Source organism: Hemiscyllium ocellatum, unplaced genomic scaffold (assembly GCF_020745735.1).
Source record: "Hemiscyllium ocellatum isolate sHemOce1 unplaced genomic scaffold, sHemOce1.pat.X.cur. scaffold_2817_pat_ctg1, whole genome shotgun sequence".
Classification (NCBI taxonomy): domain Eukaryota; kingdom Metazoa; phylum Chordata; class Chondrichthyes; order Orectolobiformes; family Hemiscylliidae; genus Hemiscyllium; species Hemiscyllium ocellatum.
The window spans coordinates 20,258-35,949 of record NW_026868213.1 but is presented as its reverse complement, the minus strand read 5'-3'; the positions used below and the strand labels follow the sequence as shown (position 1 = coordinate 35,949).

The window sequence follows — 15,692 nt, the reverse complement described above, 5'->3', positions numbered from 1 at the left end:
GCCAATCCCGCAGAAGCTACACTTCTTTGTAAACGGAGCAGCCGGAGCAAACCCACGGGGAGAATGTTCAAACCGTTCAGACGGTGACGCGAGGGTCGATTGGAACCTGTGTCCCAAGCGTTCTGACTCAGCCAGTGTTAACCAGTCAGCCAAGTTCCGCTGAGCGACCTGGCGCCTGGCTCCATAGCTCAGCGGTTAGAGCACTGGTCTTGTAAACCAGAGGTCGTGAGTTCAAATCTCACTGGGGCCTCTCAGTCTTGTGGTATGACGCTGAGGAGCGCTGTGTTCTTCAAATTGCTCCTCGCCCGTTTGTCGTCCAACCGGCTTCTTGGAAGCACGAGCGTCCACCGGCGGGGCGGGTGGCGCTCCTGTTGGACTCATAGCTGCTGCTTTTGGGAATTGATGTCTGAAACGCCTCTCATTTCTCGTCTCCGACCAGGTGAGCAGGTTTTCCTGCAACTTCTTTCTTCTGCAGGCAAAGAACGGGGCTGTGTGTGTTCACCGATTAAAGTTTGAGATCGCTGAACCGATTAAAGTTTGAGATCGCTGACCTCAGTCACTCCAAGCGACCGAATGACCATTCCCAATCATGTCTCCCGGTGATTCTCAGCTATCACAGAAGCATAGAATCCCTCCAGTTTGGAAACAGGCCATTCCGCCCAACTCGCCGCTCAGTGGTTCGCACTGCTGCCTCACAGCACTAGGGACGCAGTCACGATTCCAGCTTTAGGGGACTGTCTGTGTCGTGTTTGCACATTCGCCCAGAGTCTGCGTGGGTTTGCTCCGGTTCGCTCCCACTGTCTAAAGACGTGCAAGTCGTGTGAATTGGCCATTCTAAATTGCCCTAGTCGTAGGTACATTATTCAGAGAGAAACGGGTCTGGGTGGGTTGATGTGGACTTGTTGGGCTGAAGGGCCTGTTTCCACACTGTCGCCAATCTAATTTATTCTAATCTCGTCAACACCGACCTGCAGAGAGCAGTCTACCCAGACCCATTCCGCACACTGCATCGTTGTACATTGAATGCTGACTAATCCATCGGGCCCGCACAATCACCGTACACAATGGGACAATGAAGCATGGCCAATCCCGCAGAAGCTGCACATCTCTGTAACCGGAGCAGCCGGAGCAAACCCACGCGCGCACGGGGAGAGAGAGTGTTCAAACTGTCCAGACGGTGACGCGAGGGCTGTTACCCAATCAGCCAAAGGTTCGCGGCGGCCGCTCGCCCGGCTCCATAGCTCAGCGGTTAGAGCGCTGGTCTCGTAAACCAGAGGGCGTGAGTTCAAATCTCACTGGGGCCTCATCGCATTTATCCTCTTTGCCAGGCCAGCCCGCAGTCAGTTTCAATGTTTGGTATGCGACTGACGAGTACCATGTTCGAATCGCTCAACGCCTGTTTATGGTCCAAGCGGCTTCTGAGGAAGGGCGAGTTTTCACCCCCAAACACCAGAGGAACGCGACGCGCTCCCGAATAACCCTGTTGGACTGAGAGCTGCTACTTTTGTCAAGTTGAGCTTTCCTGCAACTTCTGCTTTTGTCACTTACAGCGTTCAGTTGAAATCCAAAAACTTCTTTGTTCTGCAGGCAAAGAACGGGGCCGTGTGTGTTCACCGATTTCAGTTTGAGATCGCTGACCGATGATGTCTCCCGGTGATTCTCAGATATCACAGGAGCACAGAATCCCTCCAGTTTGGAAACAGTTTGGACTTGTTGGGCTGAAGGGCCTGTTTCCACACTGTCACCAATCTCATATATTCTTATCTCGTCAACACCGACCTGCAGAGAGCAATCTACCCAGGCCCATTCCGCGCACTGCATCATTCTACATTGAATGCTGACTAATCCACCGAGCCCGCACAATCACCGTACACAATGGGACAATGAAGCGTGGCCAATCCCGCAGAAGCTACACTTCTTTGTAAACGGAGCAGCCGGAGCAAACCCACGGGGAGAATGTTCAAACCGTTCAGACGGTGACGCGAGGGTCGATTGGAACCTGTGTCCCAAGCGTTCTGACTCAGCCAGTGTTAACCAGTCAGCCAAGTTCCGCTGAGCGACCTGGCGCCTGGCTCCATAGCTCAGCGGTTAGAGCACTGGTCTTGTAAACCAGAGGTCGTGAGTTCAAATCTCACTGGGGCCTCTCAGTCTTGTGGTATGACGCTGAGGAGCGCTGTGTTCTTCAAATTGCTCCTCGCCCGTTTGTCGTCCAACCGGCTTCTTGGAAGCACGAGCGTCCACCGGCGGGGCGGGTGGCGCTCCTGTTGGACTCATAGCTGCTGCTTTTGGGAATTGATGTCTGAAACGCCTCTCATTTCTCGTCTCCGACCAGGTGAGCAGGTTTTCCTGCAACTTCTTTCTTCTGCAGGCAAAGAACGGGGCTGTGTGTGTTCACCGATTAAAGTTTGAGATCGCTGACCTCAGTCACTCCAAGCGACCGAATGACCATTCCCAATCATGTCTCCCGGTGATTCTCAGCTATCACAGAAGCATAGAATCCCTCCAGTTTGGAAACAGGCCATTCCGCCCAACTAGCCGCTCAGTGGTTCGCACTGCTGCCTCACAGCACTAGGGACGCAGTCACGATTCCAGCTTTAGGGGACTGTCTGTGTCGTGTTTGCACATTCGCCCAGAGTCTGCGTGGGTTTGCTCCGGTTCGCTCCCACTGTCTAAAGACGTGCAAGTCGTGTGAATTGGCCATTCTAAATTGCCCCTAGTCGTAGGTACATTATTCAGAGAGAAACGGGTCTGGGTGGGTTGATGTGGACTTGTTGGGCTGAAGGGCCTGTTTCCACACTGTCGCCAATCTAATTTATTCTAATCTCGTCAACACCGACCTGCAGAGAGCAGTCTACCCAGACCCATTCCGCACACTGCATCGTTGTACATTGAATGCTGACTAATCCATCGGGCCCGCACAATCACCGTACACAATGGGACAATGAAGCATGGCCAATCCCGCAGAAGCTGCACATCTCTGTCACCGGAGCAGCCGGAGCAAACCCACGCGCGCACGGGGAGAGAGAGTGTTCAAACTGTCCAGACGGTGACGCGAGGGCTGTTACCCAATCAGCCAAAGGTTCGCGGCGGCCGCTCGCCCGGCTCCATAGCTCAGCGGTTAGAGCGCTGGTCTCGTAAACCAGAGGGCGTGAGTTCAAATCTCACTGGGGCCTCATCGCATTTATCCTCTTTGCCAGGCCAGCCCGCAGTCAGTTTCAATGTTTGGTATGCGACTGACGAGTACCATGTTCGAATCGCTCAACGCCTGTTTATGGTCCAAGCGGCTTCTGAGGAAGGGCGAGTTTTCACCCCCAAACACCAGAGGTACGCGACGCGCTCCCGAATAACCCTGTTGGACTGAGAGCTGCTACTTTTGTCAAGTTGAGCTTTCCTGCAACTTCTGCTTTTGTCACTTACAGCGTTCAGTTGAAATCCAAAAACTTCTTTGTTCTGCAGGCAAAGAACGGGGCCGTGTGTGTTCACCGATTTCAGTTTGAGATCGCTGACCGATGATGTCTCCCGGTGATTCTCAGATATCACAGGAGCACAGAATCCCTCCAGTTTGGAAACAGTTTGGACTTGTTGGGCTGAAGGGCCTGTTTCCACACTGTCACCAATCTCATATATTCTTATCTCGTCAACACCGACCTGCAGAGAGCAATCTACCCAGGCCCATTCCGCGCACTGCATCATTCTACATTGAATGCTGACTAATCCACCGAGCCCGCACAATCACCGTACACAATGGGACAATGAAGCGTGGCCAATCCCGCAGAAGCTACACTTCTTTGTAAACGGAGCAGCCGGAGCAAACCCACGGGGAGAATGTTCAAACCGTTCAGACGGTGACGCGAGGGTCGATTGGAACCTGTGTCCCAAGCGTTCTGACTCAGCCAGTGTTAACCAGTCAGCCAAGTTCCGCTGAGCGACCTGGCGCCTGGCTCCATAGCTCAGCGGTTAGAGCACTGGTCTTGTAAACCAGAGGTCGTGAGTTCAAATCTCACTGGGGCCTCTCAGTCTTGTGGTATGACGCTGAGGAGCGCTGTGTTCTTCAAATTGCTCCTCGCCCGTTTGTCGTCCAACCGGCTTCTTGGAAGCACGAGCGTCCACCGGCGGGGCGGGTGGCGCTCCTGTTGGACTCATAGCTGCTGCTTTTGGGAATTGATGTCTGAAACGCCTCTCATTTCTCGTCTCCGACCAGGTGAGCAGGTTTTCCTGCAACTTCTTTCTTCTGCAGGCAAAGAACGGGGCTGTGTGTGTTCACCGATTAAAGTTTGAGATCGCTGAACCGATTAAAGTTTGAGATCGCTGACCTCAGTCACTCCAAGCGACCGAATGACCATTCCCAATCATGTCTCCCGGTGATTCTCAGCTATCACAGAAGCATAGAATCCCTCCAGTTTGGAAACAGGCCATTCCGCCCAACTAGCCGCTCAGTGGTTCGCACTGCTGCCTCACAGCACTAGGGACGCAGTCACGATTCCAGCTTTAGGGGACTGTCTGTGTCGTGTTTGCACATTCGCCCAGAGTCTGCGTGGGTTTGCGCCGGTTCGCTCCCACTGTCTAAAGACGTGCAAGTCGTGTGAATTGGCCATTCTAAATTGCCCCTAGTCGTAGGTACATTATTCAGAGAGAAACGGGTCTGGGTGGGTTGATGTGGACTTGTTGGGCTGAAGGGCCTGTTTCCACACTGTCGCCAATCTAATTTATTCTAATCTCGTCAACACCGACCTGCAGAGAGCAGTCTACCCAGACCCATTCCGCACACTGCATCGTTGTACATTGAATGCTGACTAATCCATCGAGCCCGCACAATCACCGTACACAATGGGACAATGAAGCATGGCCAATCCCGCAGAAGCTGCACATCTCTGTAACCGGAGCAGCCGGAGCAAACCCACGCGCGCACGGGGAGAGAGAGTGTTCAAACTGTCCAGACGGTGACGCGAGGGCTGTTACCCAATCAGCCAAAGGTTCGCGGCGGCCGCTCGCCCGGCTCCATAGCTCAGCGGTTAGAGCGCTGGTCTCGTAAACCAGAGGGCGTGAGTTCAAATCTCACTGGGGCCTCATCGCATTTATCCTCTTTGCCAGGCCAGCCCGCAGTCAGTTTCAATGTTTGGTATGCGACTGACGAGTACCATGTTCGAATCGCTCAACGCCTGTTTATGGTCCAAGCGGCTTCTGAGGAAGGGCGAGTTTTCACCCCCAAACACCAGAGGTACGCGACGCGCTCCCGAATAACCCTGTTGGACTGAGAGCTGCTACTTTTGTCAAGTTGAGCTTTCCTGCAACTTCTGCTTTTGTCACTTACAGCGTTCAGTTGAAATCCAAAAACTTCTTTGTTCTGCAGGCAAAGAACGGGGCCGTGTGTGTTCACCGATTTCAGTTTGAGATCGCTGACCGATGATGTCTCCCGGTGATTCTCAGATATCACAGGAGCACAGAATCCCTCCAGTTTGGAAACAGTTTGGACTTGTTGGGCTGAAGGGCCTGTTTCCACACTGTCACCAATCTCATATATTCTTATCTCGTCAACACCGACCTGCAGAGAGCAATCTACCCAGGCCCATTCCGCGCACTGCATCATTCTACATTGAATGCTGACTAATCCACCGAGCCCGCACAATCACCGTACACAATGGGACAATGAAGCGTGGCCAATCCCGCAGAAGCTACACTTCTTTGTAAACGGAGCAGCCGGAGCAAACCCACGGGGAGAATGTTCAAACCGTTCAGACGGTGACGCGAGGGTCGATTGGAACCTGTGTCCCAAGCGTTCTGACTCAGCCAGTGTTAACCAGTCAGCCAAGTTCCGCTGAGCGACCTGGCGCCTGGCTCCATAGCTCAGCGGTTAGAGCACTGGTCTTGTAAACCAGAGGTCGTGAGTTCAAATCTCACTGGGGCCTCTCAGTCTTGTGGTATGACGCTGAGGAGCGCTGTGTTCTTCAAATTGCTCCTCGCCCGTTTGTCGTCCAACCGGCTTCTTGGAAGCACGAGCGTCCACCGGCGGGGCGGGTGGCGCTCCTGTTGGACTCATAGCTGCTGCTTTTGGGAATTGATGTCTGAAACGCCTCTCATTTCTCGTCTCCGACCAGGTGAGCAGGTTTTCCTGCAACTTCTTTCTTCTGCAGGCAAAGAACGGGGCTGTGTGTGTTCACCGATTAAAGTTTGAGATCGCTGAACCGATTAAAGTTTGAGATCGCTGACCTCAGTCACTCCAAGCGACCGAATGACCATTCCCAATCATGTCTCCCGGTGATTCTCAGCTATCACAGAAGCATAGAATCCCTCCAGTTTGGAAACAGGCCATTCCGCCCAACTAGCCGCTCAGTGGTTCGCACTGCTGCCTCACAGCACTAGGGACGCAGTCACGATTCCAGCTTTAGGGGACTGTCTGTGTCGTGTTTGCACATTCGCCCAGAGTCTGCGTGGGTTTGCTCCGGTTCGCTCCCACTGTCTAAAGACGTGCAAGTCGTGTGAATTGGCCATTCTAAATTGCCCCTAGTCGTAGGTACATTATTCAGAGAGAAACGGGTCTGGGTGGGTTGATGTGGACTTGTTGGGCTGAAGGGCCTGTTTCCACACTGTCGCCAATCTAATTTATTCTAATCTCGTCAACACCGACCTGCAGAGAGCAGTCTACCCAGACCCATTCCGCACACTGCATCGTTGTACATTGAATGCTGACTAATCCATCGAGCCCGCACAATCACCGTACACAATGGACAATGAAGCATGGCCAATCCCGCAGAAGCTGCACATCTCTGTAACCGGAGCAGCCGGAGCAAACCCACGCGCGCACGGGGAGAGAGAGTGTTCAAACTGTCCAGACGGTGACGCGAGGGCTGTTACCCAATCAGCCAAAGGTTCGCGGCGGCCGCTCGCCCGGCTCCATAGCTCAGCGGTTAGAGCGCTGGTCTCGTAAACCAGAGGGCGTGAGTTCAAATCTCACTGGGGCCTCATCGCATTTATCCTCTTTGCCAGGCCAGCCCGCAGTCAGTTTCAATGTTTGGTATGCGACTGACGAGTACCATGTTCGAATCGCTCAACGCCTGTTTATGGTCCAAGCGGCTTCTGAGGAAGGGCGAGTTTTCACCCCCAAACACCAGAGGTACGCGACGCGCTCCCGAATAACCCTGTTGGACTGAGAGCTGCTACTTTTGTCAAGTTGAGCTTTCCTGCAACTTCTGCTTTTGTCACTTACAGCGTTCAGTTGAAATCCAAAAACTTCTTTGTTCTGCAGGCAAAGAACGGGGCCGTGTGTGTTCACCGATTTCAGTTTGAGATCGCTGACCGATGATGTCTCCCGGTGATTCTCAGATATCACAGGAGCACAGAATCCCTCCAGTTTGGAAACAGTTTGGACTTGTTGGGCTGAAGGGCCTGTTTCCACACTGTCACCAATCTCATATATTCTTATCTCGTCAACACCGACCTGCAGAGAGCAATCTACCCAGGCCCATTCCGCGCACTGCATCATTCTACATTGAATGCTGACTAATCCACCGAGCCCGCACAATCACCGTACACAATGGGACAATGAAGCGTGGCCAATCCCGCAGAAGCTACACTTCTTTGTAAACGGAGCAGCCGGAGCAAACCCACGGGGAGAATGTTCAAACCGTTCAGACGGTGACGCGAGGGTCGATTGGAACCTGTGTCCCAAGCGTTCTGACTCAGCCAGTGTTAACCAGTCAGCCAAGTTCCACTGAGCGACCTGGCGCCTGGCTCCATAGCTCAGCGGTTAGAGCACTGGTCTTGTAAACCAGAGATCGTGAGTTCAAGTCTCACTGGGGCCTCTCAGTCTTGTGGTATGACGCTGAGGAGCGCTGTGTTCTTCAAATTGCTCCTCGCCCGTTTGTCGTCCAACCGGCTTCTTGGAAGCACGAGCGTCCACCGGCGGGGCGGGTGGCGCTCCTGTTGGACTCATAGCTGCTGCTTTTGGGAATTGATGTCTGAAACGCCTCTCATTTCTCGTCTCCGACCAGGTGAGCAGGTTTTCCTGCAACTTCTTTCTTCTGCAGGCAAAGAACGGGGCTGTGTGTGTTCACCGATTAAAGTTTGAGATCGCTGAACCGATTAAAGTTTGAGATCGCTGACCTCAGTCACTCCAAGCGACCGAATGACCATTCCCAATCATGTCTCCCGGTGATTCTCAGCTATCACAGAAGCATAGAATCCCTCCAGTTTGGAAACAGGCCATTCCGCCCAACTAGCCGCTCAGTGGTTCGCACTGCTGCCTCACAGCACTAGGGACGCAGTCACGATTCCAGCTTTAGGGGACTGTCTGTGTCGTGTTTGCACATTCGCCCAGAGTCTGCGTGGGTTTGCTCCGGTTCGCTCCCACTGTCTAAAGACGTGCAAGTCGTGTGAATTGGCCATTCTAAATTGCCCCTAGTCGTAGGTACATTATTCAGAGAGAAACGGGTCTGGGTGGGTTGATGTGGACTTGTTGGGCTGAAGGGCCTGTTTCCACACTGTCGCCAATCTAATTTATTCTAATCTCGTCAACACCGACCTGCAGAGAGCAGTCTACCCAGACCCATTCCGCACACTGCATCGTTGTACATTGAATGCTGACTAATCCATCGAGCCCGCACAATCACCGTACACAATGGGACAATGAAGCATGGCCAATCCCGCAGAAGCTGCACATCTCTGTAACCGGAGCAGCCGGAGCAAACCCACGCGCGCACGGGGAGAGAGAGTGTTCAAACTGTCCAGACGGTGACGCGAGGGCTGTTACCCAATCAGCCAAAGGTTCGCGGCGGCCGCTCGCCCGGCTCCATAGCTCAGCGGTTAGAGCGCTGGTCTCGTAAACCAGAGGGCGTGAGTTCAAATCTCACTGGGGCCTCATCGCATTTATCCTCTTTGCCAGGCCAGCCCGCAGTCAGTTTCAATGTTTGGTATGCGACTGACGAGTACCATGTTCGAATCGCTCAACGCCTGTTTATGGTCCAAGCGGCTTCTGAGGAAGGGCGAGTTTTCACCCCCAAACACCAGAGGAACGCGACGCGCTCCCGAATAACCCTGTTGGACTGAGAGCTGCTACTTTTGTCAAGTTGAGCTTTCCTGCAACTTCTGCTTTTGTCACTTACAGCGTTCAGTTGAAATCCAAAAACTTCTTTGTTCTGCAGGCAAAGAACGGGGCCGTGTGTGTTCACCGATTTCAGTTTGAGATCGCTGACCGATGATGTCTCCCGGTGATTCTCAGATATCACAGGAGCACAGAATCCCTCCAGTTTGGAAACAGTTTGGACTTGTTGGGCTGAAGGGCCTGTTTCCACACTGTCACCAATCTCATATATTCTTATCTCGTCAACACCGACCTGCAGAGAGCAATCTACCCAGGCCCATTCCGCGCACTGCATCATTCTACATTGAATGCTGACTAATCCACCGAGCCCGCACAATCACCGTACACAATGGGACAATGAAGCGTGGCCAATCCCGCAGAAGCTACACTTCTTTGTAAACGGAGCAGCCGGAGCAAACCCACGGGGAGAATGTTCAAACCGTTCAGACGGTGACGCGAGGGTCGATTGGAACCTGTGTCCCAAGCGTTCTGACTCAGCCAGTGTTAACCAGTCAGCCAAGTTCCACTGAGCGACCTGGCGCCTGGCTCCATAGCTCAGCGGTTAGAGCACTGGTCTTGTAAACCAGAGGTCGTGAGTTCAAATCTCACTGGGGCCTCTCAGTCTTGTGGTATGACGCTGAGGAGCGCTGTGTTCTTCAAATTGCTCCTCGCCCGTTTGTCGTCCAACCGGCTTCTTGGAAGCACGAGCGTCCACCGGCGGGGCGGGTGGCGCTCCTGTTGGACTCATAGCTGCTGCTTTTGGGAATTGATGTCTGAAACGCCTCTCATTTCTCGTCTCCGACCAGGTGAGCAGGTTTTCCTGCAACTTCTTTCTTCTGCAGGCAAAGAACGGGGCTGTGTGTGTTCACCGATTAAAGTTTGAGATCGCTGAACCGATTAAAGTTTGAGATCGCTGACCTCAGTCACTCCAAGCGACCGAATGACCATTCCCAATCATGTCTCCCGGTGATTCTCAGCTATCACAGAAGCATAGAATCCCTCCAGTTTGGAAACAGGCCATTCCGCCCAACTAGCCGCTCAGTGGTTCGCACTGCTGCCTCACAGCACTAGGGACGCAGTCACGATTCCAGCTTTAGGGGACTGTCTGTGTCGTGTTTGCACATTCGCCCAGAGTCTGCGTGGGTTTGCTCCGGTTCGCTCCCACTGTCTAAAGACGTGCAAGTCGTGTGAATTGGCCATTCTAAATTGCCCCTAGTCGTAGGTACATTATTCAGAGAGAAACGGGTCTGGGTGGGTTGATGTGGACTTGTTGGGCTGAAGGGCCTGTTTCCACACTGTCGCCAATCTAATTTATTCTAATCTCGTCAACACCGACCTGCAGAGAGCAGTCTACCCAGACCCATTCCGCACACTGCATCGTTGTACATTGAATGCTGACTAATCCATCGAGCCCGCACAATCACCGTACACAATGGGACAATGAAGCATGGCCAATCCCGCAGAAGCTGCACATCTCTGTAACCGGAGCAGCCGGAGCAAACCCACGCGCGCACGGGGAGAGAGAGTGTTCAAACTGTCCAGACGGTGACGCGAGGGCTGTTACCCAATCAGCCAAAGGTTCGCGGCGGCCGCTCGCCCGGCTCCATAGCTCAGCGGTTAGAGCGCTGGTCTCGTAAACCAGAGGGCGTGAGTTCAAATCTCACTGGGGCCTCATCGCATTTATCCTCTTTGCCAGGCCAGCCCGCAGTCAGTTTCAATGTTTGGTATGCGACTGACGAGTACCATGTTCGAATCGCTCAACGCCTGTTTATGGTCCAAGCGGCTTCTGAGGAAGGGCGAGTTTTCACCCCCAAACACCAGAGGTACGCGACGCGCTCCCGAATAACCCTGTTGGACTGAGAGCTGCTACTTTTGTCAAGTTGAGCTTTCCTGCAACTTCTGCTTTTGTCACTTACAGCGTTCAGTTGAAATCCAAAAACTTCTTTGTTCTGCAGGCAAAGAACGGGGCCGTGTGTGTTCACCGATTTCAGTTTGAGATCGCTGACCGATGATGTCTCCCGGTGATTCTCAGATATCACAGGAGCACAGAATCCCTCCAGTTTGGAAACAGTTTGGACTTGTTGGGCTGAAGGGCCTGTTTCCACACTGTCACCAATCTCATATATTCTTATCTCGTCAACACCGACCTGCAGAGAGCAATCTACCCAGGCCCATTCCGCGCACTGCATCATTCTACATTGAATGCTGACTAATCCACCGAGCCCGCACAATCACCGTACACAATGGGACAATGAAGCGTGGCCAATCCCGCAGAAGCTACACTTCTTTGTAAACGGAGCAGCCGGAGCAAACCCACGGGGAGAATGTTCAAACCGTTCAGACGGTGACGCGAGGGTCGATTGGAACCTGTGTCCCAAGCGTTCTGACTCAGCCAGTGTTAACCAGTCAGCCAAGTTCCACTGAGCGACCTGGCGCCTGGCTCCATAGCTCAGCGGTTAGAGCACTGGTCTTGTAAACCAGAGATCGTGAGTTCAAGTCTCACTGGGGCCTCTCAGTCTTGTGGTATGACGCTGAGGAGCGCTGTGTTCTTCAAATTGCTCCTCGCCCGTTTGTCGTCCAACCGGCTTCTTGGAAGCACGAGCGTCCACCGGCGGGGCGGGTGGCGCTCCTGTTGGACTCATAGCTGCTGCTTTTGGGAATTGATGTCTGAAACGCCTCTCATTTCTCGTCTCCGACCAGGTGAGCAGGTTTTCCTGCAACTTCTTTCTTCTGCAGGCAAAGAACGGGGCTGTGTGTGTTCACCGATTAAAGTTTGAGATCGCTGAACCGATTAAAGTTTGAGATCGCTGACCTCAGTCACTCCAAGCGACCGAATGACCATTCCCAATCATGTCTCCCGGTGATTCTCAGCTATCACAGAAGCATAGAATCCCTCCAGTTTGGAAACAGGCCATTCCGCCCAACTAGCCGCTCAGTGGTTCGCACTGCTGCCTCACAGCACTAGGGACGCAGTCACGATTCCAGCTTTAGGGGACTGTCTGTGTCGTGTTTGCACATTCGCCCAGAGTCTGCGTGGGTTTGCTCCGGTTCGCTCCCACTGTCTAAAGACGTGCAAGTCGTGTGAATTGGCCATTCTAAATTGCCCCTAGTCGTAGGTACATTATTCAGAGAGAAACGGGTCTGGGTGGGTTGATGTGGACTTGTTGGGCTGAAGGGCCTGTTTCCACACTGTCGCCAATCTAATTTATTCTAATCTCGTCAACACCGACCTGCAGAGAGCAGTCTACCCAGACCCATTCCGCACACTGCATCGTTGTACATTGAATGCTGACTAATCCATCGAGCCCGCACAATCACCGTACACAATGGGACAATGAAGCATGGCCAATCCCGCAGAAGCTGCACATCTCTGTAACCGGAGCAGCCGGAGCAAACCCACGCGCGCACGGGGAGAGAGAGTGTTCAAACTGTCCAGACGGTGACGCGAGGGCTGTTACCCAATCAGCCAAAGGTTCGCGGCGGCCGCTCGCCCGGCTCCATAGCTCAGCGGTTAGAGCGCTGGTCTCGTAAACCAGAGGGCGTGAGTTCAAATCTCACTGGGGCCTCATCGCATTTATCCTCTTTGCCAGGCCAGCCCGCAGTCAGTTTCAATGTTTGGTATGCGACTGACGAGTACCATGTTCGAATCGCTCAACGCCTGTTTATGGTCCAAGCGGCTTCTGAGGAAGGGCGAGTTTTCACCCCCAAACACCAGAGGTACGCGACGCGCTCCCGAATAACCCTGTTGGACTGAGAGCTGCTACTTTTGTCAAGTTGAGCTTTCCTGCAACTTCTGCTTTTGTCACTTACAGCGTTCAGTTGAAATCCAAAAACTTCTTTGTTCTGCAGGCAAAGAACGGGGCCGTGTGTGTTCACCGATTTCAGTTTGAGATCGCTGACCGATGATGTCTCCGGGTGATTCTCAGATATCACAGGAGCACAGAATCCCTCCAGTTTGGAAACAGTTTGGACTTGTTGGGCTGAAGGGCCTGTTTCCACACTGTCACCAATCTCATATATTCTTATCTCGTCAACACCGACCTGCAGAGAGCAATCTACCCAGGCCCATTCCGCGCACTGCATCATTCTACATTGAATGCTGACTAATCCACCGAGCCCGCACAATCACCGTACACAATGGGACAATGAAGCGTGGCCAATCCCGCAGAAGCTACACTTCTTTGTAAACGGAGCAGCCGGAGCAAACCCACGGGGAGAATGTTCAAACCGTTCAGACGGTGACGCGAGGGTCGATTGGAACCTGTGTCCCAAGCGTTCTGACTCAGCCAGTGTTAACCAGTCAGCCAAGTTCCGCTGAGCGACCTGGCGCCTGGCTCCATAGCTCAGCGGTTAGAGCACTGGTCTTGTAAACCAGAGATCGTGAGTTCAAATCTCACTGGGGCCTCTCAGTCTTGTGGTATGACGCTGAGGAGCGCTGTGTTCTTCAAATTGCTCCTCGCCCGTTTGTCGTCCAACCGGCTTCTTGGAAGCACGAGCGTCCACCGGCGGGGCGGGTGGCGCTCCTGTTGGACTCATAGCTGCTGCTTTTGGGAATTGATGTCTGAAACGCCTCTCATTTCTCGTCTCCGACCAGGTGAGCAGGTTTTCCTGCAACTTCTTCCTTCTGCAGGCAAAGAACGGGGCTGTGTGTGTTCACCGATTAAAGTTTGAGATCGCTGAACCGATTAAAGTTTGAGATCGCTGACCTCAGTCACTCCAAGCGACCGAATGACCATTCCCAATCATGTCTCCCGGTGATTCTCAGCTATCACAGAAGCATAGAATCCCTCCAGTTTGGAAACAGGCCATTCCGCCCAACTCGCCGCTCAGTGGTTCGCACTGCTGCCTCACAGCACTAGGGACGCAGTCACGATTCCAGCTTTAGGGGACTGTCTGTGTCGTGTTTGCACATTCGCCCAGAGTCTGCGTGGGTTTGCTCCGGTTCGCTCCCACTGTCTAAAGACGTGCAAGTCGTGTGAATTGGCCATTCTAAATTGCCCCTAGTCGTAGGTACATTATTCAGAGAGAAACGGGTCTGGGTGGGTTGATGTGGACTTGTTGGGCTGAAGGGCCTGTTTCCACACTGTCGCCAATCTAATTTATTCTAATCTCGTCAACACCGACCTGCAGAGAGCAGTCTACCCAGACCCATTCCGCACACTGCATCGTTGTACATTGAATGCTGACTAATCCATCGGGCCCGCACAATCACCGTACACAATGGGACAATGAAGCATGGCCAATCCCGCAGAAGCTGCACATCTCTGTAACCGGAGCAGCCGGAGCAAACCCACGCGCGCACGGGGAGAGAGAGTGTTCAAACTGTCCAGACGGTGACGCGAGGGCTGTTACCCAATCAGCCAAAGGTTCGCGGCGGCCGCTCGCCCGGCTCCATAGCTCAGCGGTTAGAGCGCTGGTCTCGTAAACCAGAGGGCGTGAGTTCAAATCTCACTGGGGCCTCATCGCATTTATCCTCTTTGCCAGGCCAGCCCGCAGTCAGTTTCAATGTTTGGTATGCGACTGACGAGTACCATGTTCGAATCGCTCAACGCCTGTTTATGGTCCAAGCGGCTTCTGAGGAAGGGCGAGTTTTCACCCCCAAACACCAGAGGAACGCGACGCGCTCCCGAATAACCCTGTTGGACTGAGAGCTGCTACTTTTGTCAAGTTGAGCTTTCCTGCAACTTCTGCTTTTGTCACTTACAGCGTTCAGTTGAAATCCAAAAACTTCTTTGTTCTGCAGGCAAAGAACGGGGCCGTGTGTGTTCACCGATTTCAGTTTGAGATCGCTGACCGATGATGTCTCCCGGTGATTCTCAGATATCACAGGAGCACAGAATCCCTCCAGTTTGGAAACAGTTTGGACTTGTTGGGCTGAAGGGCCTGTTTCCACACTGTCACCAATCTCATATATTCTTATCTCGTCAACACCGACCTGCAGAGAGCAATCTACCCAGGCCCATTCCGCGCACTGCATCATTCTACATTGAATGCTGACTAATCCACCGAGCCCGCACAATCACCGTACACAATGGGACAATGAAGCGTGGCCAATCCCGCAGAAGCTACACTTCTTTGTAAACGGAGCAGCCGGAGCAAACCCACGGGGAGAATGTTCAAACCGTTCAGACGGTGACGCGAGGGTCGATTGGAACCTGTGTCCCAAGCGTTCTGACTCAGCCAGTGTTAACCAGTCAGCCAAGTTCCGCTGAGCGACCTGGCGCCTGGCTCCATAGCTCAGCGGTTAGAGCACTGGTCTTGTAAACCAGAGGTCGTGAGTTCAAATCTCACTGGGGCCTCTCAGTCTTGTGGTATGACGCTGAGGAGCGCTGTGTTCTTCAAATTGCTCCTCGCCCGTTTGTCGTCCAACCGGCTTCTTGGAAGCACGAGCGTCCACCGGCGGGGCGGGTGGCGCTCCTGTTGGACTCCTAGCTGCTGCTTTTGGGAATTGATGTCTGAAACGCCTCTCATTTCTCGTCTCCGACCAGGTGAGCAGGTTTTCCTGCAACTTCTTTCTTCTGCAGGCAAAGAACGGGGCTGTGTGTGTTCACCGATTAAAGTTTGAGATCGCTGACCTCAGTCACTCCAAGCGACCGAATGACCATTCCCAATCATG

The 15,692-nt window shown here is 53.2% G+C and overlaps 6 non-coding genes across 6 annotated transcripts; all 6 read left to right on the top strand.

Annotated features, from left to right (window-relative positions):
• The first annotated feature begins 177 nt into the window (after positions 1-177).
• On the top strand, positions 178-250 carry trnat-ugu (transfer RNA threonine (anticodon UGU)). The gene has a single exon. It is a non-coding gene; the product is annotated as a tRNA-Thr (tRNA).
• Positions 251-2,070: 1,820 nt separating this feature from the next.
• On the top strand, positions 2,071-2,143 carry trnat-ugu (transfer RNA threonine (anticodon UGU)). The gene has a single exon. It is a non-coding gene; the product is annotated as a tRNA-Thr (tRNA).
• Positions 2,144-3,939: 1,796 nt separating this feature from the next.
• Positions 3,940-4,012, top strand: trnat-ugu (transfer RNA threonine (anticodon UGU)). Its single transcript has one exon. It is a non-coding gene; the product is annotated as a tRNA-Thr (tRNA).
• Positions 4,013-5,833: 1,821 nt separating this feature from the next.
• trnat-ugu (transfer RNA threonine (anticodon UGU)) lies at positions 5,834-5,906 on the top strand. The gene has a single exon. It is a non-coding gene; the product is annotated as a tRNA-Thr (tRNA).
• Positions 5,907-9,620: 3,714 nt separating this feature from the next.
• trnat-ugu (transfer RNA threonine (anticodon UGU)) lies at positions 9,621-9,693 on the top strand. Its single transcript has one exon. It is a non-coding gene; the product is annotated as a tRNA-Thr (tRNA).
• A 5,609-nt stretch (positions 9,694-15,302) lies between these two features.
• Positions 15,303-15,375, top strand: trnat-ugu (transfer RNA threonine (anticodon UGU)). Its single transcript has one exon. It is a non-coding gene; the product is annotated as a tRNA-Thr (tRNA).
• The last annotated feature ends 317 nt before the right edge of the window (positions 15,376-15,692 follow it).